The sequence below is a fragment of the Miniopterus natalensis genome, chromosome 7, assembly GCF_054644295.1.
Source record: "Miniopterus natalensis isolate mMinNat1 chromosome 7, mMinNat1.hap1, whole genome shotgun sequence".
In the NCBI taxonomy this organism is placed as follows: Eukaryota; Metazoa; Chordata; class Mammalia; order Chiroptera; family Miniopteridae; genus Miniopterus; species Miniopterus natalensis.
The window spans coordinates 59684233-59706464 of record NC_142087.1 but is presented as its reverse complement, the minus strand read 5'-3'; the positions used below and the strand labels follow the sequence as shown (position 1 = coordinate 59706464).

Here is a 22232-nt window from a genome sequence, read left to right as displayed (position 1 = left end):
TCCTTAAAGATTTAACTCCTTTTACATGCAGAGCTTATTTCATAGATTTTAATTAAAAACCAGAAAGAAATGCAATTTTAAGTATGTTTAATCGTCATTCAGAAGGTGTTAATGTCCTCAGTACTATGTAAAGCGTTGTACCAGGCACTGTAGGGAATAAAGGGGTAAATTCAATGCATTCCTACTGACTCATGACCTGCACCACCTGTCACCCGAGTTCTCTATCAAGTAATCTGTCAACAATCACGTGTAGTACCTTCATGTTTTTGAAGGGAGTTTTGAGACTTTCATTCAAGCTTTACATCTGGTAGGGACTCAAAGCCCATCTGGGCTTTGCTTCTTTAACAACCAAGTCTCCATTGTCCACACCAGTGGAGAAAGTGGTTCCAGGATTGTCCAGCAGGGTGGAATGGCTCATTCCAACATTATGGCTAAAGCATCGTTTTGGTCTCCATGGACATATCAAATATGGTTTCCAACCTTCAAGAACTTAAATCAAACAGACTACAAGGCACACCCATTGGCCCTTAGACCTCTGAGCATGCCACAGATGTGGTTTCCAGTATGTGAAGGGAGCAGTAGCTGCCACCTCCTACTCTGTGCAAAGTCTGCTAAAGCCCAGAGAAGCTGGCGAGTAGCTTGACGTCACTGCCAGGTGCCTGGTGGCACCAGCCTGTTAATTCCTAGCTCAGGACTCCATCTGACTTTGGCTTCACTCAGAGACTCACCTCAGAGTAGAACCCAAAGTGTTCTCACAGCCATAGATCCGGGAGCCAGGGCATAGTGGGCTTCTCTGAACCTTTAGATTAATTTCTTAGAGTCATTAGCCAGAAGATATTTGGCTTGGCACCTCTTTGAATGCCAAGCACTCAGGTTGTATTTTATGAACTTTCTTTACCTTCCTTGTTTTCACCCCTGTCCCCTTATCCCAATTAGTCCCTGCCAGGGGACTGTTCCCCAGCGAGCAGCTAACAGTGAATGATGCATCTGGGATTCCCTCTGGGGGGTGAGCCAGTGAGGTGTGTGTGTGTGTTTGTGTGTGTGTGTGCGTGTATGCGCTCACAAGTGCTCATGTGTGGGCCTGGGGGTGTGGAAGTGGGAGAGGATGATCCAAGTTTAGAACTAACACTGGGGACCGTGAATAGGCAGATAATTTCCCCTGAGGGTCGTGCCCAGCCTCAGAGCATTCCCTCTCCTACAAGAAGCGATCAAATGGAACTATGCCTGGGTTAGGGGCAGCTAATCTGCAAGGGAGATTTTTCAGTCCGGTCCCCACCTCGCCTCTCCTCAACCTTCGTGAATTTCAGTTCATTTATATATGGATTCAGTTGCTTGTTAGTGTGTTCTGCGGGGCCTCCCTGAGGATATAACTCTGCAGATGGACAACATTTTTTATTTTCTTAATATTATATACTTGGCTTTTTGGAGAACAGTTTTTAACAATTATTCCTCCTGGTATTATTTTAGTTTCCAGTCACAATGTGGGTATACTGTAGCACACTGCTATTTTATAAATGGATATATATGCTTATTGTTAATTGATTCCCCAAACAGGCCTCAAACGTTTGCATTTAGATTGTGTATTATCCTGCTTGCCTGCCACCGGGCTGGCCCCCTGCCAGCTGGGGCTCTCAGCTTGCCAGGAGCACGGTGGACACTTTCATTTTCCTGACACCTGTGCAAGCCAGCTTGCCTGCCCTCGGCTCTGCTCTCCGGGGAGAAGGAGCTAAGGTGGCACTCTACTGAAGAGGTGTCCGAAACCTTGAGATCTGTCTGTTGTTGTTGCTGGCTTTTTTTGTAAGGAAAGAGCTAGAAAAAAATTTTCAACTCTAGTCCCCTAGACTATCCCTCTCTTTGTGAAAACACGAGGATATGTGAGCTCTTGTCACAGTGTCTCAATCCTTGGCTACCAGGGGCTGAGTTCAGACAGCATCAGCTTGGACCACTCCTCTGTGAAGCTTTTCCTAGGGCCCCCCGAAGTTAGGGTCCTTTCCTTTGGGTTCTCTCTGTCACTACACGATCCTAGCAGTCACAGTGCTCTTTTACTTTATGTCTATTTCACCTCCAGACTGAGATGTGGGCTTTCCACCGGTAATCCTGGAGGCTAGAATGGTACTTGACAGTTGCTAAGTAGATTGAATGAATGACCAAATGACCAAATGACCAAATGCAAATGCTGTCTAGAGGAGTTATGCTGGAGTTTAATACTGGGTACATGCAAACAATGGAAGTATAATTTTTTAAAAAAGAATTATTTACTTAAAAAAATTACAGTATTTAATAAAGTATGAAAGCTAATGGATGTAGCACATGGTGAACAGGATCTAATTTGTATCAGCCATGAAATGAGATGGCATCTCTCAAAGGTGTCTCAGAAATGCTATAATAAACCAGAGCTGTGATCTGTGCTTTGGCAGGTAACAGCTCTTTGAAGCATGGGACTGCAATTAGGAAAATACATCATGTACCTCATTCCTTATTCTATATGATAGAGTATAAAGCAGATTGAGTCTAGATATTGTGTTTATTATTATTATATTAATAGCTTAGAGTTAACACATCTAATCGAAGATGTCAAAGTTAAGACAGCATTAATTTGGGCACTTCAGTGCAACCACCTTCAACAACAGTTGTAATGAGCACAAAACTCTTAGAGCAGCTGTTCTGTTGAGCAAGCTGCTTGTTCTCTCTTCTCTGTAACCCGGGAACTTCTATTTTTGCACCCCTATGAACCTAAGATTCCCTCCCAGGGAAAAGAGGGATTGAAGTCTTCAGTAGAATGTCCCAAGTCCCAAAGGTAGAATGTCTGGCATCAGCCAAAAAGGCAAGAAAGCTCTGGGAGAGAAGGTGAGGGTATGGAGTTCCTCGAGTTCCAGGATTTGCAACTACAGCCAAGAACTGGTGGCCGCCTTCACCGGGTCAGGCTGGCCCTGGCCACGATGAAGCCTGTCATTGGGCGAGCTGGACAGCAGCGTGACCGTCCATGCAATGCTAGCCCGAGGTTTAATGCCACAATTAAAAGAATAATAAACTCTCCAGCTGAAAAGCCTTTTGGCTGCTTCAGACCCTTTAATTCTCATCAGAAAACAGCATGTCACTTCCAAGGGTTACCCACACTGGGGCTGCTTTGGAGACCTGAAGGCGTAATTATCTATTGGGAGAGGCGAGGCTGAGGTCAGTCTGGCTGGGCCGAGGGCCTGCCCTCTGGGCAGATATTGGAATGTCTCAGAATCCCAGCCAAACCAAATCAGCCAGGGCCATGTCTCATGAGAAGTTACTTTGAGAGGTCATTTTTTTCTGCCCTACTGCTGACTCAGGTGGCCTGCCCAAAGTTAACTAGAGTCAGATGAATTCGAGGGAATAGCTCTGCTGTCACCATCAAGCCCACCACATGGAGCTGGTCCCTGAGCCTGCTGTGTCCTCTGGTGAGTTGTCCACCCTACCTGTCTCGCTTACCTCTGTGTCCCTGTACCAGCTCATAGGTGGCACACAGTGAGGTCAGTAGAGAGAAAGGACACCCTTCCTTGCCTGCAATGCGTTCTCCCTTCTGTTCCAGGCACACCCATTTCAAGGCTTGCCTCCAGTTCCACCTCTCTGTGACGCTTTCTCTGCTCACTATAGCGCTCCCTGATCTCTTCCTTCTCAGAGCACCATGTCCCCCTGTGCCCCCAACACTAATTTAACCTCCATGGTTCAACTAGGTTGAACCTTTCCCTGTTTTTACTTTGCAGCATCAAGCACAACGTATTTTACATGACAGAAACTCAATAAACAGTAGAAACCTACAACCCTAGAGTGGAAAGGACCTCCAAGATTAACTAGCCCAGTGGGTTTCTAATATTGTGTGTTTAAAAGCAAAGGGCACACTTTGTTCTTTTCAAATGAACTGTTATGGAGTCGCCTCCCCTATGAAAGGAGATAAGAAACAAGCTTCCTCCACTGAGAATCACAAGAGGGTTGGAAACCTGCCTCTGATCTTTCTCCCCCCACTCTGCTCCCTGAGGCAGGCTTTGAAAATCACTGATCTGTGCAGACCCTTCATTTACAAGTGAGGACACCTAGGGCTAGAGAAATCAAGTTACTTTGCCAGGTTGACACTTATTTTAGTGGCAAATTTGGGAGGAGAACCAAAGTTTCCAAGGTATTGCTCCAGGGACCTTCCATTTTATACTGCCTGATTTTTGGTGGAAGGGAGGGAGGGAGGGAGGGAGGGAGGGAGGGAGGGAGGGAGGGAGGGAGGGAGGGAGGGAGGGAGGGGGGAAGTACTGGGGGAGGGAAAGAAAATAAAGAAGAAAAACGAAAATTCAATTTAATGTTCTCTCTGACCCCAGCATCAACCCAGCCCTATACTTGATAAGTAGATCCCCTGTACCCCTCAAAGTCCAAATGTTCAGTTTTGTAAAGAGAATCTTTAGAAAGGGGATTTAGGGGGAAATATCAATGATTAGCTCAATTACTTACGAACACTAATATTCCACACTGCCTATCACCTTTGAATTTGGACAGCAAGAAACTCCTGCAGTTACCAGGGTAGTCTGTGTATGCGAGGCTGTTCATCCTTAGATTACCTTAAAGGAGAGGAATGCAGAGCATGCCCTGCTTCATTCCTGGGACAGTCTGTCTTAATGTACTTCTTTCTCTGGGTCCCATTTCCTGTGATGTGCAGTTTTTCAATCCCCATGACTTCCCAGGCCCCATGTGTCAGCCATCCATGGGGGCTGTGCTGAGGAGGGCCCACCAGTGTTGGGTGGGATGTTCCTGCTTTGTCTCTTCCTCTGCACCCACTCTGGATTCCCAAGGCCAACCAGGCTGGTTAGTATCAATCAAGCTTAGTACCCAGGTCTTTAGATACCAAACTTACATCCTGTCCACACTCTCCATAAGCACTCTTTAAAACTGATTTAACTCCGTCATGCTAGTTAGTATGACAAGGCAGTTACTTTAAAATCATAATATCTAGAATCTATAGTTGTATTAAGAACACCTGAAAACTCTTCCATTTTCAATCAATCATTGATTCATTGAACAAATATTAATTGACAATTACTGAGTGCCAGACACTGTTGTGGTGCCAGGCACACATCACAAGGTACTTTTACACATCTGAATGGAGTGTTAATCCTATTTGGCTAACACGTCCCCCTTAGCCTATCCTGGGAGAAAGCTGTCATGATGTTTAATGAGGTTCTTATTTTTTTTTTTTTATTGGGTTTAAAGAAAATCACTGAATCTGGTACTTGAATTTCTATTTTTGATATATTGGGGAACAGGGAAAAGAAGATAGCCATAATGGGTAGGAATAAGTCCATTTATTAATATACCAATTAAAATTTTAGTGAATATTAATGGATATATTAATAGCCACCTCAGTGCCCTGTAAGCAATAGGAAGTTTGCAGTAATTACTTTATGGTGGGCTCCCACTTAAATCTTAAAGGCCTGGGTTGGGCTTTAGCTTTGTATCCCTCATAGAATCTAGCCGTGCACATCATAGATGTGCGATAACATTTATAGATTGACCGATATGCTTCCCAATATTAACATTTGCTCAACAAGTAATATAGGTGAGATTCACCTTAGGACCCTCCACTAAGGCATCTAAAGCACTTTTCTAACAAGGCGAGTTCATCTACAAGGCCAGATTTACATTTCATCAGAGCAGATGTTTACTTCCATGGTGTCATCCTCGGGGAAGATCTTTTTTTCCATCGGTTAATGGTGCTACTAGTCTGATTAGGGCTAACTTTTTAATTCTGGAAATGAAACTAGGAGCTATAGGGTAGAGGAGCAGATGCTTACCAAGGAGGGACATGACGGGTTTCAGCTTTTCATCACTCCAGGCACACTGCTGTATATGTTGGGTAGAGAAGGGGTGAAGATGCCCTCTTAGTCTGTGGGGGCCCTGTGGAGATTGCGCCCATGCTCAGCGGGTCAAGGGAGAAACTTCTTTCCTCACTACTTTGAGTAGGTACAGTGAGAATGGCATAGACCAGATGAGTATCTCATTCTTGCAGACCACCCCAGAGATGCACCTTTGTGCCCCTTGTGGAGACACAGTCCTGACTGAGCTGCCCTCTTACTGTGGATGCTCTGGGGCCAGGCAATATAGGCTCAAGTCATCCATCAATTCTTTACATACACGTAGATAAAATCTAAACATTTTTTTCCTTTTAACCTTTGTATTTGGAGCTAAATTCAAAATGCTGTTATTATAATTAATGTAGCACATTCAACTTTGTATTTGAGTCCTATAGGCCCTCACTAATTTAGAGGATGGGCTGTGACTCAAAGAAAGGCAGTATCGTTACATGAGAGTATTACAAAATGTGCTTTGTCCAAGGTATACATGCCACTCCCCCCATGCTCCCCCATCTTATCAATGCAATGATGCCAGAAATTTCCTTACCAAAGAATTAGTGATAAGGCTTAAAGTGAAGAATCCTCTGGAAAAGAGAACATAATAATTTATATTCACATTGGGGGTGGAGGGTAAATGGCCAGTTTGAAAGTTTTTCCCAGAGCAGGTTTTGACCGAGAGACACACAGAGAGTTAGATGTAAAGGTTGGGGGCTATAAGATCAGGAGGTGCCTCAGATGTTTGTGATAGAGACCAAGTGTTTGCTAAGAGCAGGGCTGCTAACTTCTACAGTGGCCTCATGAGTTATAGCAGGTCCATGAATAACATCATTTAGGTCAATGTTATTTTGTTCTAACATTGATGAGATGCTATAGGAACTTAACTCTTGTTTACATCAATTAGCCTATGGTAAAACTGGTGTTATTAAATGTCATTTCCCTTAAAGTCGCAGAACCTATAGATGATGTTAAGTGAGGACTCACTATAGACTCTCAGGATATCACTTTGTTGGGGCTGTGGTGCAGCCACAGGAGAGAGTAGCCATGACCCGGCACCACACAGGCTAATGGGTAAGTTTCCAGGGCTCATCTATCCTGAGGCTTGGTCAGCAGAGACACTCAAAGAAGCACATGCTCTAATCACAGCCCAGAGCACACAGCCCCTTGGCAATGTATTTACCTACAAGTTACTGACAGAAAAGTACTTGAAAGCATTCTGAACTAGACACGGGCCTCCTTGTTGAGAAATGATGTCTGGGAATTCCACTCGGCCTCCCCACCCTTCCAGCCCACCACCCACTCCAGTAATGGCCTTGTGATCTCATCCTCTGAGACAAATTTTGAAGGCAGAGTGAGCCTGATGTATGTAAATCTTGCGCCCTAGCCAGACTCTCCCAGAGAGGCTGCCCTGAAGAAAATCTATTGCCCTAATCAATTACCAAACTTCCAAATGAAATAGATGGTTCTCTCTTGCTGGAAGACTATCAAGCCGTCATTTTTCTTGGTAATGAGCAATATTGCAGAGGGGGAATTGCATTTTCTCCGTGGAACTGGACAGAGGGTTCCAGTAAGCAAGGCCTGACCAGGAAAGCTGGAAGTTACCTGCCAAAATGATGGAAAGGTGTCTGGAAACCTCTCTCACTCCTAAACTGCACGCCAAAGAATTTCTCTTGACTGTTTGGTATGGGTCAGGCAGTTTGCTGGATATGGGGAATGTAAAATAAGAAAGGACCCTTCCTCCTGGCTGGGGAATCTCCCCATCTGGCTTTGCTTCCCTTTTCTCCACTCCCTCCATGCTGGTCCAGTTCTCCCCAATTCCTGAGCTACACCCGACGAAGACAAGAACTTATATGCGAGCCTCCCCTACATTATCCGATTGGGATGCACTGGTACCCAGGGGTGCTCCATGGGCCTGGTACATAGTCCCCAAGCATCTCTTTCCCTTGAAATGTGCTCCCTCCATGCATCTGGGCTCCTGTCTTGGCTTACCTGCCCAGCCTCCTAATTCCCCTTCGGGTTAGAAAGAGTGTCTCAAACTTCAGGCTGCTTGGTTGGGCTCTTGCTAAGCTCCTCTCCTGAGAGCTAAGAGCCTGTTTTTCTACCTCCCTCTTCCCAAGAAGGCACTGCCATGAGTAGGCTGATGACTAAGTACCTGGATGCTACAGCCTAACTGTCTCCAAACATTGTGTGTTCCCTGGATATCTGCCTACGAAACCGAACCTTCTGATATCCATACTCCAGCGTGTCAGCATAACGCCTCTTGGGATCTCTACTCTTCTTCCAAGGCAGTGCTTTTTCTGAGAGATCCTTCCAGGGCAGGACTGGACATGGATGAGAGCATTTTGGACACTTGGATTAGTCTCCAGTTCCTTTCCTGCTTAGTTCTAACTTCTTTCTCTTAAAGCACATATTCCTGAGATGCCCCCTTGTCCTGCAAGCTCTTCCTGGTTTTGGCAATTACACACCCGGTTCTTACCTTCTGGATTGAGAGACATCTAGGTATTTCACAGATAAATATGAACCACTGTGATCAGGCAGTAACAGAGGTGTATAAAGAGCCACAGGAGTGAACACAGGAAGGGGTTCCTGATGCCACTTGGAATAGGGCCTAGGACCAGGGACCTCACAAAGAAAATATTTGAGATGGACCTTAAAAGAAGGGCAGGAATTGATTTAGTGGACAAGGGTCTTTCAGGGAAAAGTTACCCTGGAAGGATCTCCCGGTATAAGTGATATATGAGAATCTGGAAAGAGCTTTTAAAATTGCTACATAAATGGCAGTGTTTCAGAGATCCACTGCCACAAATACAGTTCCTGCCCCACATGAGCTACATCCCAGTTGAGAAAAGTTCCTCACATAGTAAACAGTTAAACAAGAATGCAGGGATATGCATTATAAAGTGTTACTTTGGATATAAACTAGTGCCAAGGATATGTCAAGTGCCAAACTGGCCCAGGTAATGTCCCCTGTGAAGGCCAGTGAAAGAGTAAGGCTGTTGGCTTGAGTGCCCCAGTAAACGATTAAAGGGAGTTACTACATGAGCTAGGAACAGGGACTTTCTGCTGTGTGTAAAATCATATGGGATGGGTGGCTGTCTTCTTGGCCTCTGCCAGGTAAAAGAATCTAGAGATTTCCCAGGAGAGAAAGGGTATGTGAGGGGGGAAGAAGTCTTATTAAAAAATAACAGGAGTTGGTGTGTATGTGTGTGAATGAGTGTGGATCCAAAGTAATGTCTGACAGTGCAGCTAGCTCTGAGCATGGGCTGGTGGAGAAATGTCCTGAATCCAAAGTGGGGGGAATGGCCTTTGCAAATGCCAGATGCAAAAGCTGCTGTGCTCTGCAAGGTGGATGAGAACAAGCTAGTGACCTGTAATTTCTGCAAATAAGTTTCTTCTTTGAATTTAGGGGATCCTCTGGCTGTTCTGAGAGGGACTTTGGGCATCTCGATGCCTCTCTCTAGGTGGGGCAGACACCTGAGTGTGGGGAGTGTGCCTGAATGCTTCATCCTGCAGCTGGTTGGAGGACTGGCCTGGGTCACTTTCTGGAGGCAGGACCCTAACGAAAAGGCAAAAGGAAATGCGACATTGTGATAGTCCATGAAAGGTGGGCCAGGCTGCTCTCTTGTGGGCATGGCCACCTGCTTGTCCCCTCCATTGGTGGTAGAGTCTGGGGGCAGGGGACAGCTCCTTGCCTCCACTGGCAGGAACAGCATGAAGGGGCCTGGGAGTGTAGGGAGAGCTCGTCAGTGGTGCTATGCTTTTGCACATTTGCCTCTAAGTACAGCTGGAGGGCACTGGGTAAACCATTGGAATCAGGATTCATATCCAACTCCACGAGCTTTATGATCTTAAGGAGTTTACTTAAGCTCACAGAGACTTATTTTTTCTCCCCTATAACACAGACATTTTAATGACTACTGTAAAACACAGAACTGTCAGGTTTAAATGTGAGAATAATTGTAACCAACTCTTGATATTCTATAAGACACCCTCAAAAAATGTTCTCTTCTGTACTCCTTAATCTTACAGAAAAGAACCCTGAGGCTCGGAGAGCTCGTCACCAAAGTCACCCATCAAAGACGAGAGTGCAGAGGGTACCGGGGAAGTCTAGCAAGGAGGTGAGGGAGCAATGCTCTGTGCTCAGTTGTGCCTTGAACTAGCTGTGGGATTTTGGGCACCTTCACCTCTCAGGCTTCAGGCTATTTCTCTGGTAAGTGGTGAACAGATCAGATCTTCTCTAAGGCTTCCTCCAGTCCTGACACTGAAGGAGCATCACTCATTTCTCTGTAGCAGGGGCCCAGCCCATGACCCCACATGCTTTGTGTTCCAGGAGAAGCAACTGCTTGGGCTCCTAAGTCAGACAGCTCTACAAAGAGAATTTATCTCAAAGGCTTTGGGCCTCGACACTTCCTTTGAGAACAAAGAGGCAGGGGTGAGGACCCACAGGATGCAGTGCCGTGGCCATTAGAGCAGCGATTGCCGACACAATGTGCCCTGGCCTTTTTTCCATTCTGTTGTATTTTTCCTTTCCCTGTCCCCTGAATGACCTGAAATGCAGTCACAATCTTATCTTGGCTTTCCTGTCTTTTCCTTTTCTTTTAAACCTTGATCTTCATGCCACTGTTCAACTCACTATAGCTTAGAATACAGCAAAGACATAACACACATGGATTATTGATTGATAGTAGCACTCCCGGGTGTCTTGATCAGGCCAGTTAGCTGACTGTAGGGAGGCGAGATGGAGAGAGGGGTGGGTTTTCTGAGTGAGGGAGAAGGTAAAGGCCAGGGTCTCAGGGGCTGGTGGGGACAAGGCTTGCGGGAGACTTGAGGGTGGTGGCCTCAGCTAGCGTGGGAGTCAGAGCGGCCCTGCCACTGCCCTTCACTGAGAGTGGGAAGAGTTGAGTGTCTCTTTCCCAAATGCCTATTTTCCCAGGAAGGTGATTTTCTGTTCCTAGCTTGGCCCTCCTCACCCCCAATTCTGCTGAGAGAAACCCAGGGGAGAACAGACTGGGGTGACAGCGAGTGGCCTGTCTGTCACACGTCCCCATCAGCTCCTTGAGAAGAAAATGAGAGAAGAGGCAAAGCCAGGCTTTGCGTCCACCTCCTGTGAAACATGTAGGCGGGTCTGTACACAAACATCGGCTCATACAAATAAACCGAACCTGGCCAAAAATAACAGAAAATGCAGCAGATGCTTCCAATTAAAACATCAGCGTCCCCAGAGAAGCCGCGTTCTCACGTGGTGTGGGTGCTCGGGGCCGAGGACTACTGGGAGGGACCACATATGGAAATCTGTTTGCATTATACCACGTCGCAGATGCCACCTAAGACACTGCCCTGACCTTGCAATTAACACGTTGGCTGTTTCTGGGGTGCAGCATGCGGATGCTGGAGAAATCAAGAAGTCGTGAGACAGAGCGATGGTTCCCACTGTGTCCCACGGGAAGCGAGGGGCCCAGGAGAAGTCTCAGGGAGGAGCATCACCCTGTGGGCATCCTCACTTCAGTTTCCTGGCCTCTTTGCCTCCATTTCTTTGCATTATTCAAAACTGTTATGAAAGGATATCAGTTTACAGGAATAATGGAAATCTTAGTGAGAAAAGGCTGTCAAGAAGGATGCATGGAGGGGAATAAAGGGTCGATCCCCTTTTTGTGTGTTAGTGGTGATGGTCAAGGGGCTTAAGACACTGGACATGTCCTGGACAATGTAAGCAGCACACAGGGCCCTAGCTTCCTCCACTCCGCTGTCCTCCCAAATCCTTCACAAAATTATTCCTTTCAAATTGGCTTTACTGTTCACCGGTAGTAGGTCCGCATCCCCCTGTCCTCCGGAAGTAGCTTTGTTTTATTTCATTTTTCTTCAAACTCTTTTTCTAGCTTCAACTGGGTAACAGTAAGAAAACCAATGCAAGAGGCAAGGAAACAGCAAAGGAGCAGAAAGGAAACCAACAGTGTTTTCCCCCAAATTTCCCGATCCCCTGGAGCCAACAGGGATAATTCTGTCTGACAAACGAAATCTCCTTCTAATTATTTTTATTATCACCACTATTCTAATAAAATCCACATTTTATAGCTCAATATCCAACTAGAGTACTGTCCACGGACAGGAAGAACAATAGAGAAATTAATGAACTGAATCTTCATTTGTGTTTCTGTTTGGAAAGATGGTAATGTGTTGGGTTTAATAAGCTCCTGAATGGAGTTGCTATCATAGGCCAGTGCTGCTAGGCCTGGGTATCCACTGGGTAATGCAAGATGTACGACTCACATATCTTTATGTAAACTCCCATTTTCATTTCTTAATGGTCACTATTACCAACCAGATAAGAGAAAGACCTATCCACATAAAAACAAACAAATGATTAGTTTTGACAACAGCAGCTTAAACAGGATGTTAATTAGCAGCCATGGAGGTGGGGAGGTCCTGGATGGGGACAAGTACACAGATAAACCTGGTACGGCTACAGTGTGCCAGGGTCCCATCCCTCACCATATGGCTGCAGTCTGGCGAATGGCTCGAATGGCTCGTTGGCAATTCATTACCATATTGCTTGATACTCAGGAGCGAATGGTGTGTGATTAGCCAGTTCATTATGCTATCCTTGGTACCTCAAGGGGACCCCAAGGGCTTGCCTCTCCCACTGTGTTATTTTAAGGACATATGACAGGGAAGAAACAGCCCTTCCTTCCCCAGCTGCCTCAAAGTACAGTTTGCTGGAAAGTTTGCTGGAATCGAGATAGAATCTTTCAAAAGAAAATAAACAAGCAAAAAATCCCCACAGTCATGAACTGTAGCCACAGCTGGAACCATTGGAACATTCCAGCACATAAAAACAAAGGTTTCCTCCTCCTTCCCTTCTCCTCCTTCCCTTCCATCCTATGGAGGACACATCAGCCAACCTGTGAGTACATTTTAGCTGCAGCAAGAACATGATAGGAGAGAAATAAACACTAAACACCATTATAGACCAGGACACAGGAAGCCTTGCTTCTCGAAGGGACTCTATTGCTAACTTTGGGTAAGTCAGCTTGCCCCTCGAGCTTTAGCTTCAGAACCCTGCAAAATGGACATAACCCCCTCTGTCTTACCCACTTCCCAGTGGTATGGGAAGCATCGTGAGAGAAGGGTCTTTGACGGCGAAAATTACTCTGAACCCATGAGGCTGCTTATGTTGCATCAGATCAGCAGGTAAGCTATCAGAGAAATTAATTTTCAAATCATTAGCACAAGTGGGCAAAGAAGAAAGGGCACAGTCTCTCTCATTGGATCTACTACGGATAGGGGTCTGACCACCTCTGTAATTTAACATTTTAACCAGAGTTGCCAAGAAACAGTATCTGGACTTTGGGTAAGGGGAAAACAGTAGAGATCAGGCCTGAGAACTAACAGGAATGCATCTCGCAGGGAACCTGACATAGTAGCAGGAATACCTGAGGGGTCAGAAGAACATTAAGACAGGAGGGTGACATTGACAACCAAAAATAGAAAGAACAGAAAAGGGAAGGAGGACACCTAAGAACCAGACATTGAGGTAGTTCCGTGAGTGTGATCTGCTAGGCATTTGGCTGGGACCAGATGTGGCACACCAGAGGAAGGCCCTCAGTGAGTGCAGAGCATGGGACTATTCCATATTGGTTGAAGTGTGTAGCATGGAAATGCCCCTTGTAGAGCTTGTTCTGTGAAATCCACTGCAGCCCATCTCCCAATCCTGTAAAACCTGCCTCTGGGTAATAATCCTAGGCTGAGATAGGGTCCTGATAACCTAAAAACATACACAACACTATCATGTGTCACAAACACTATCACTCCTCTGCATCATAAATATGACCTACAAGAAGCATGTTTGCCACAATCAACAGTAATCACACATTTAATTAATTCTAATTTTGATTCCTTCTTAGAATTTGGAGGAGGGCTGAAGAAGACTTTACCATGGCCCAGGTTCCTGGTAAGAGCTGTACGAGGAACTTTAAAATGAAGCCTTCTTCTTGTGGTAAATGTCCCCCTAGCAAGCAGTAGAGGAATTTAAAAAAGATTTTACTGATCATTCTTTAAGGAAAAAAACAAAATCCAAACACAAGTCCTTTGCAGAATCTTGTGGTTTGAAGGAAGGACTGTCCAGAAAATCTAGACCTGGGTCTGAGGTATGAGTCTGACACTGATTCATGGTGCAGTCTTGAACGTGTCAGTTAACTCCTTTAGGCCTCGGTCCCCTCAGCTACAAAGTGACGGTAAAGGAGGATTCCACTTATTAGAGAATATCTAATAAGTGTTGCATGGAGCATAATCTTACAGACCCGAGTGAATGCAGAGATCCAGAACTGTGCTCTTGCTTTATGGATGTTGCAGAATGGATGTGGGTACTTCTCAGCTCTATAACTCTTGCATCTATGGTTCAATATTTTTGCTCATATTTATTACATTTGGGGATGTAGTGACCCTTGTCAACAACACAAACCCTAGATACGAAATTATTCCTATGGGAATGAGATGTGTTTTATGGTTCACCCTCCAGATCTGGTGAGCCCAACCAAACACGTACAGAGTGCCAGGTGCTCTGCTAGACTCTGGGGTACAAGAGTGAGAAGGCACAGTCCCTTCCTGGAGAAGCTGACAGTCCGGCGGGTGAAGTTAGGTCCATAAAAAGATCATTTCAGTACAAGATGCTATGTGAAACAATAGACTCTCAGAGGGTTGGTTTCTCTGAGTTTTTCTCCCAGGTTCACTTGCATTGGAAACAACTGGGGACTTCGTTCAAGCACATTTCTGCCCCATTCCTGCCTCATGAATCTGAATCTCTAGGAGTGGAACTTGGGATCTGTCTAATATACTCTGTAAACTTCTGTATCTAAAGTTGTAGGTACTTCGACAGTAATACTACTATAAGGTGGAAGAGAAAAGTCAGTTTCGAGTACTGATGCTGAAGGAACAGTCGGCACCATCTGTGGTGTCGGGTTTGAAGTCGATAGTTGCTCTATAGTAGATGATTCTGAATTAGTCTCTTCATTGTGAAGAGGCCAGCCCCCGGCTGGTGATGATCCATCCTGCCTGGCTGGGAATTTGGCTATGGAGCTGCAGAGTCCCGTAGGTGCTCAGCCTCCTTGGCCACCCCCCACGCCCCAGTCCTCTCTGCTTCTTTTTGTGTCACCACGGTCACCAGGACCAACCGCTTCACTTACTGTCATTCTTGCAGCATCAGCCACAGCTCGGTGAAGTTCTCAAGTTTTAGCCTGACTCTAAGGTTCGTTGTTGGTAAGATGGGAAAATACACCCGTGCCAGAGGTTATTGTTGAGTAAACTGAATGAAGTAATGTAGGTATTGTCCTTGGCTCAGTAAGTGTTAGCCCCCCCTTCCATTTCTTCATCCCTCTGCACATGGAGCCCAGATACTCATCCCTCTCACTTCTGCAATGAAGGGCCAGTTTCATCCCTACCAGGTCCTAGAGACTATTGAGAAATGCTTCTTGCTGTGTTATCTAATTTTGACAGTGACCTGGCTTGCTGGTTAATTCCCCCCTTTCTATAGCACCACGGAGATCCTACCTTTTTATGAATCTAGATAGAACCTGGTGAAGAGGAAGAGGTGGGTCAGCTTTAAGCTTGCCAGTTTGTCTGCATCTGTCCCTGACCCCTGCCACTCTGAATGTCAGCTCGGCACAGTGGAGCACAGAAGAAAGGGCTGGGAACAAGGAAGGCATGATGGTTCCAGCTGCCAAGGTCTTTCTTGGGGAGCTGGAAACCTGTGCACACCTCCTAGAAGCTACAAACACTCACGCATCGGGGTAAAGCCAGGACTTCAGGTCAGGAACTATTTTATGGCAGCCCAGTGTAGTATCCCAGAGAGACACCAGTGCTCCTGGAGGTGGGCTCAAATATAGGCCAAGAGGGCAGGAGGAGCGATTACTTCTACAAACGATAATCTTTCTCACACACTATATTCTTTCTCTCTATGTCCCCTTTTTAAAAATAGCAAGTAACCAATTATTATCAATTTATTTGCTGCTTCTTACAATTCCATTACCCATGATTAACTCACTGGAGTCTAATTTGACTCTAGTTATTTCGTAGGAATGCTCCATGGTTGGGCACGGTGGGACCCTGGAGAGTGCAGCCTTACTCTGTCGAGTGCACGGAGCTCAATTAATGCGCATGGAGAGGGACAGAGAGGAGAGGATGAGAAACGGCAGGCACCTCAGCCTGGCTGAGTTGCAAAGTCCCTCCACATTCATCACTGCATCTGATACTCACACCAGCTCTACGAGGTAGCTGGAATGGCTGTTACCATCTCCAGTTTACAAACTGGGAAATGAATGAACCCAGGTCAAATCATAACATGGTGTCTAAGATAGGAATCAAACTCATGTTGACACCTGCTGGTGGGTGCGTCTCCAATGATATTAATCAATGATTTTAATGGTAAGCAATTCTGCAGTGCTCTAAGTTTGCAGAATGTTTTCCAATTTCTGATCTCATTTGCTCTTTACAACAACACTGTGTGGCAGAGAAGACATTTTAATACCAGTTTTTACAGAGGAACCAACTTTGGTTCAAGTCTTTAAGGTGTGAAAACTGGGATAAGAACCCTGGGGCCGTGCATTCTGATAAATGGCTTTACTCCATTAGAGACCTCTGGAAGCCAAGATCTTACTAGAACCGTGGTTTAAAAGCAACAGGGAACAGTCACATGACATCTTAAATACAGAGGCTCTTAATTTAGGGAGTTTGTGGGCTTCCTCTGAAATAATATTTATATAAGCATATGCATGTATATGCATATATAAACCATATTTTGGGAAGATTCTTTAGAACCTCCCTCAGATTTTCTAAAAAGTATGTGACCCCATCTAGTGATTTAGATGATTCTGGTCTCTTCCCCCAATTGAGGACTAAGGTGGTGGTGGTGGTAGTGGTGTCTTAGGGCTGGGAAAGAGGTGAGAAGGTTGCAGGATAGACCAGAGGGACAGGGTCATGTAGGCTGAAGGAGGCCACTCGATGGTTACACAGTGACAAATGCCGCTGAGACCAAAGGCTTGGACAGTTGATGTATCTGCAGTTAGAGAAGTTTCTGTGGAATTGTGGGACCATAAAGCAGGCTGTGAGGTGTTAAAGGAGGTGGAGATGAGGAAGGGAAGACGGTGAGTCTGAAAGTACTTCTCTAAAGTCTGGCAATTAAGGAAAGCTGAGAGATGGAATGCTAGTGGGGGTGGGGGTGGGGGAAGCAGGACCAAGGAAAGTTCTTTCTCTTTTTTATTCCTCTCAAAAATGGAAGATGACATGTTTGTCAAGGAAGAATCTAATTGAAAGGGAGAGGCCAGGAGAGAAGGAAGGAGCCTAATTAGGAGACAGCAGGGGGTGAGTCCTCAGCTGAGATGGAGGGTTAACTTTAGAAGAGATTTGAGACTCTCCTGAAGCAGGAGTGGTGATGGGAGGGAGAGGTGAGGATACAGAGAAAGTGTTAGCTTCTCGCACGTTTCCTGCCAATTTCATCTACAGCGTCACTTACGGCGCTCACAGCGAGCAGAGAGCTACGCCATCCAGGCGCGCGGCTCCTGCCACCTCCAGGCACAAGGCCTCTTGGCTCTGGGCATCTGGCAGCCTCTCACTGCCCTTCTTAGACTGTCCTGAGTCTCTGTTTCCAAGTGTGGCACGGACCCTTCTCCAGCTGTTCCCCATGGCCTCTCCTTGAGGCCCCCAGCTTCACAGAGTTCTCCTGGGGGTGATTTCATTAGTAAAATATAGAAATGTATTTGGTTTTCTTTGTTGTTGATTTATTTTATTGCTAAGTCCTTTAGAAAATTTGCACTACACAATCAATGCACAGAGATGTCATTTTATAATTATAGAATAGGTTATATTTGGCAATTTCTGTATAAAGCTTTTTCTCCGATCTTGGACAGGAATGGACTTTCATATTGTTTCTAAGGTACAATCAGAGTCTTCTTACCATTTTACTTTTAGGACCTTTCTTAGAGACATAACTTCCTAAGTCTAATGAAAGAAAGACTTTCAGTGAGACCCTGAAGCACATCTGAAGGCCTCTTTCCTACCACTAAAATTCTCCAAGTATTACACTTATCTTCAATTTCCCTTTCTCATAGGAGGTGTTCAGAAGGCTTTCGAAGGCTGGCTATTACCAGATTGTGAGGGTATCTTCCTTAAGCTCCTAAATCACTGGGCCATCTTCTTCAGGATTATGCTAAATGGTAGCAATCCTCCCTACTTGTGAGGACTGTTTCAAAGCAGGACTGTGGCAGTGCTGGGGCTTACTTTTGAATCCCCTTTCTTTTTTGTGTGTCTAACCTGCTTATTGTCAGCCCAATGCCACACAGTGGGTATGAGGGAATGGTAGGTTAAGTTGGAAATGATTTTGCTGGGGAAGCTCATAGCCAGGTATCCTCCTTGACTATCCTTTAAAAAATAATAATACCCCTTTCTCTTGCCCCATTGCTCTCTGTCCCATCCCCTTGCTTTATCACCCTCATCTGATGAATTATTTTGTATGTATTTGTCTTTTCAGTTGAATGTGATCTCCCTGGGAACAGAGATACTTTTTGTTTTCAACCTGCTGTATCCTCAGTGCCTGGCCCTTGGTAAGAGTTCATCACATATTTGTTAAATAAATTGTTGTATGAATGTGGTGGCCAGGTTACTACTGGCTAGAGTCCAGGAAGCAGTGAGTTGTAGTGAGGAAAGAGTTGAACTTGGAGCCAAGGAATCCAGGTTTACCTTCCACCTCTGTCATCAGCTTCCGTGTACCTCACTCCCAGCACCTGTAAGGTGAACTAGCCCCTGAAGTCAGTTACAACACTGACATTCTTTGGATTTTTGAAAGGAAGAATAGTGCAGGAGAGGATATTGGGTTTGTTGATATTTGGGGTAGGTTTGTTTTCTTCTGGCTTTGATACCAACTTGGTAACCTCTGGAACATCACATAATTTTTTTGAGTTTTCAAGCTTTTTGAAAAATAAGGGTAATGCTCTACTCTCAGAGAGGGTTGTGTGCACTGAATAAATTATGTGTGTGAAAAATTGGGTACTATTATCAGGTCTTGGGGATGGGAATGGCCTCTGGTCATTCATTTTCCCACTTCAACTATCCAGTTTGGGAACAGACCATCACGTTACTGGGCATGAAGCGCTGCCCCTCAGGAAACTTGTGTTGCCAGAGGAGCCTCACCCAGCCTTTGCTCATATCAGCTGCTGAAGTCCCTTAGGTGGCCTTTAAGACCTCAGCAAGCTGAGCAGACTTGTGAGCTGGAGCATCCCCAGGTTCTGGGAGAGAGGTACTTGGTTTCATATTGCATGCTCTTTCCTCTTTCCTCTGGACTCTGGGCTGCCACGTTGAAGATATTAATTATTCTACCAGTTCAGTCCTGAATTTGATTGGCCTCTCTTACAAATCATTATACATAAGTGATCAAGAGCCAGAGACATGTTATTAATGAGTGTCTCTTTCCCTGGGTGTAGTGGAGAGGACCAGGGAAGGAGTGGAAATGACTCACTTTAGTAAGACAACACGGTGGTCTCTGTCCCAGCAGAAGTGCACAAGGTTGGAGCTGAGACTCAGCTTGGGCTTTAGTCACTACCCCTCTGACCCGCCCTCAGGGCTTTAACTACTCGCCCTGTTCTGTAGGTCACCAAGTGACTGGGTGGCATTTTTATCATTTTGCCAAAAGATGCTCCCCCACCCCCCTTCTTCCTGCTTCGTGCCTGCATGGCTTGGAGCTGCAGTGACCATCTCAGATAATGAAGTGACCTTGGAGGTGGAACTTCTATACCTACAGCAGAAAGATGAAAATATCCCAAGTCCTGGACATCACGCTGCCACCACATTAGCCCCGGACTGCCTATCTCTGAATTCTTTGAAGATGGGAGAAATATTCTCCTATTGTATTTAAGCCATTGTTATTGCGGGGCCCTGTTCCTAGCCAAAGAATGCTGGTTTTGATGTCCTGGTGGAGCTGGGGCTGGCCAGGCCCCCTGTGTGCCTTGACTCTCTTGCTCGGCAGTGCTTCTTTCTTGACCCCACTGCTCTGGTGTGTGGAACTGTCTCAGTGTGTGTGCATGAGCTGAAATCCAAAGCCAAAATAATTTCAAAGCTGTCAGCTCTGTGTCCTGCGGACTCATGCTCCCCACTGCCTTCTCATTTCCACCAGAGGATAGAGAGGTGGCTGCTGAATAACTTTTTCTTTCCTGAATTGTTTACGTTATCAAACACAATAGCCAGAGCACAGAGTGTTATCATGTTAGCATCTTGCTAAATTTGTTTTAGTTTATTTTTAATTAAAGAAATAACACATTTTAGGTTCAGTTCAACCCTCATTGAACGGTCCTTGAGCCTATTTTCTTTCTTCCTCCAAGAAACCACACATATGTTTGAATCCATAAGTGAGAGACAATATTGTTTTGTATGTTTAATCATGAATGTGAATGGTATATTAATATGATTTGATTCGTTTCACTCAGCTCAGGTTTTCCAAAATCCTCCTCTTGATACATGTGTCTAGCTCACTGGGGCTCATTGCTCTGAAATGTACATTACCTCTCCATTGCCCTATCCACGAGTATTTAGATTGTTTCAAAATTTTCAATCTTGCAAAGAGTGTAATAATAAACATCCTTTTACATGTCCTATTCCACACAGGAGTGAGTTTTTCTAGGGCATATATCTAGATGTAAAGCTAGTTGTCATAGAGACACATTTCTTCACGTTTACGAGATATTTCCAAATTGCTCTCTGAGGGGGTTAAAACAATTTGCACTCCCTCCAGAATGACAGTGCCCATTTCCCACAAAAAACTCAGTATTGTAGAACCATTCTGTTTTTGACAATTGGATGAGTGCAAAATGGTATCTCTTTGCTTTAATTGGCAGTGCTCTGGTCATTAATGAGGTAGGACATCTTTTCATATTTTTATAGACCATTTTGACTTACATTTCTGTGAACTGTTTATTTTTATGTTTTGTCTGTTTCACTATTGGGCTGTTTGGCTTTTATTCATTGCAGCCTTCTCCCCCATATTTTAAATATTAATCTTGTGTTGATCAAATACATTGTAAACTCCTGTAAATTTCTCATCTGTCTTTTGGCTTTTTCAAGGTGTCTTTGGTCATATAAAGGTGTTCAATTTTAATGCAATCTAATTTATCCATCTTTTTCTTTTATACTTTTTTTGAATCTTAAGAAATTCTTTCCTCATTAGATATAAAAATATCTTCCTAAATTTTCTTCTAACAGTTAAATTCTTTCCTCATTAGATATAAAAGCATCTTCCTAAATTTTCTTTTAACAGTTAAAAAAATTTTTAAATAGTTTTTAGCCTTGCATGGTCAGCATGGCTCAGCAGTTGAGCATCAACCTAAGATCCAGGAGATCGAGGTTCGATTCCTGGTCAGGGCACATGCCGGGTTGTGGGCTCAATCCCCAGTGGGGAGCATGCAGGAGGCAACTGATCAATGACTCTCTCATCATCTATGTTTCTATCTCTCTCTCCCCCTCTCCCTTCCTCTCTTTGAAATCAATAAAGACATATTTAAAAACCCCCAAATTTTGGAGTTTATTTGCAATATTTTGTGTATGAGATAGAACTCTAATGTTAATTTTCCAGTACAGAGAGCCAGTTGTGACACTACATATCAAATAGTTCATACTTTTCTGATTTATTTGTCATCACCCCTGTCATGTACCAAATTTCCAAAAACCCATGAGTTTCTTTCTGGACCTTTGAGTTTATTTCATTAGTCTCTGTATCTCTACACCTCTATCACACTGTTTTATCATGTGTTTTTATATCTGTGATTTAAGTCTTTCTTCTTTTGGCTATTCTCAGCCCTTTTTACTTTTATATGAAAATTTTTAAAGTTTATTTATTCCAGCTTTATTGAGATATAATTGACGTACATCATTGGATATCTTTAAGGAGTATAGCATAATGGTTTGATTTACATCTATTGTGAAATGTATATGAATTTTGATTACTCTCTAAATGAAATGCTTCCTTCCTACTTTTTTCAGTGGGTACTTTTCTCCCACCCCATTCTTATTCCAAAGATCCGGGTTCCAGCTCCAACTCTGCCACCTAGTGGCCATCCATTCTTGGGTGAGTATCTAACCTCTCTTTAGTTTCCTCATCTGTCAGATCGGCTCTGCCTGGCTCACAGGGTTGCTGAGCTGATCAAATGAGATAAGGGCATGAGAAAGCTTTGGAGAGTTAAAAACACTAAGATAAAGTAAAAAAAGAGTTAAAAAACAATAATCTCAGGACTGGCCTGAGACAAAATGTGAAATTCAGGTTATTTTTTCCTCAGTTTTCTGCTTCCTCTACCCTTCCTGGCTCTCTTTTCTCCCCAAACTTCCAGGGTTGTGAGACACAAAGGT

At 44.6% G+C, this 22232-nt stretch overlaps 1 long non-coding RNA gene across 1 annotated transcript; it reads left to right on the top strand.

The window, feature by feature from the left end:
• Nucleotides 1-13801: 13801 nt before the first annotated feature.
• Nucleotides 13802-21930, top strand: LOC148092774 (uncharacterized). Its single transcript, XR_015714828.1, has 3 exons — nt 13802-13848; nt 18373-18445; nt 21870-21930. It is a non-coding gene; the product is annotated as an uncharacterized LOC148092774 (long non-coding RNA).
• The last annotated feature ends 302 nt before the right edge of the window (nt 21931-22232 follow it).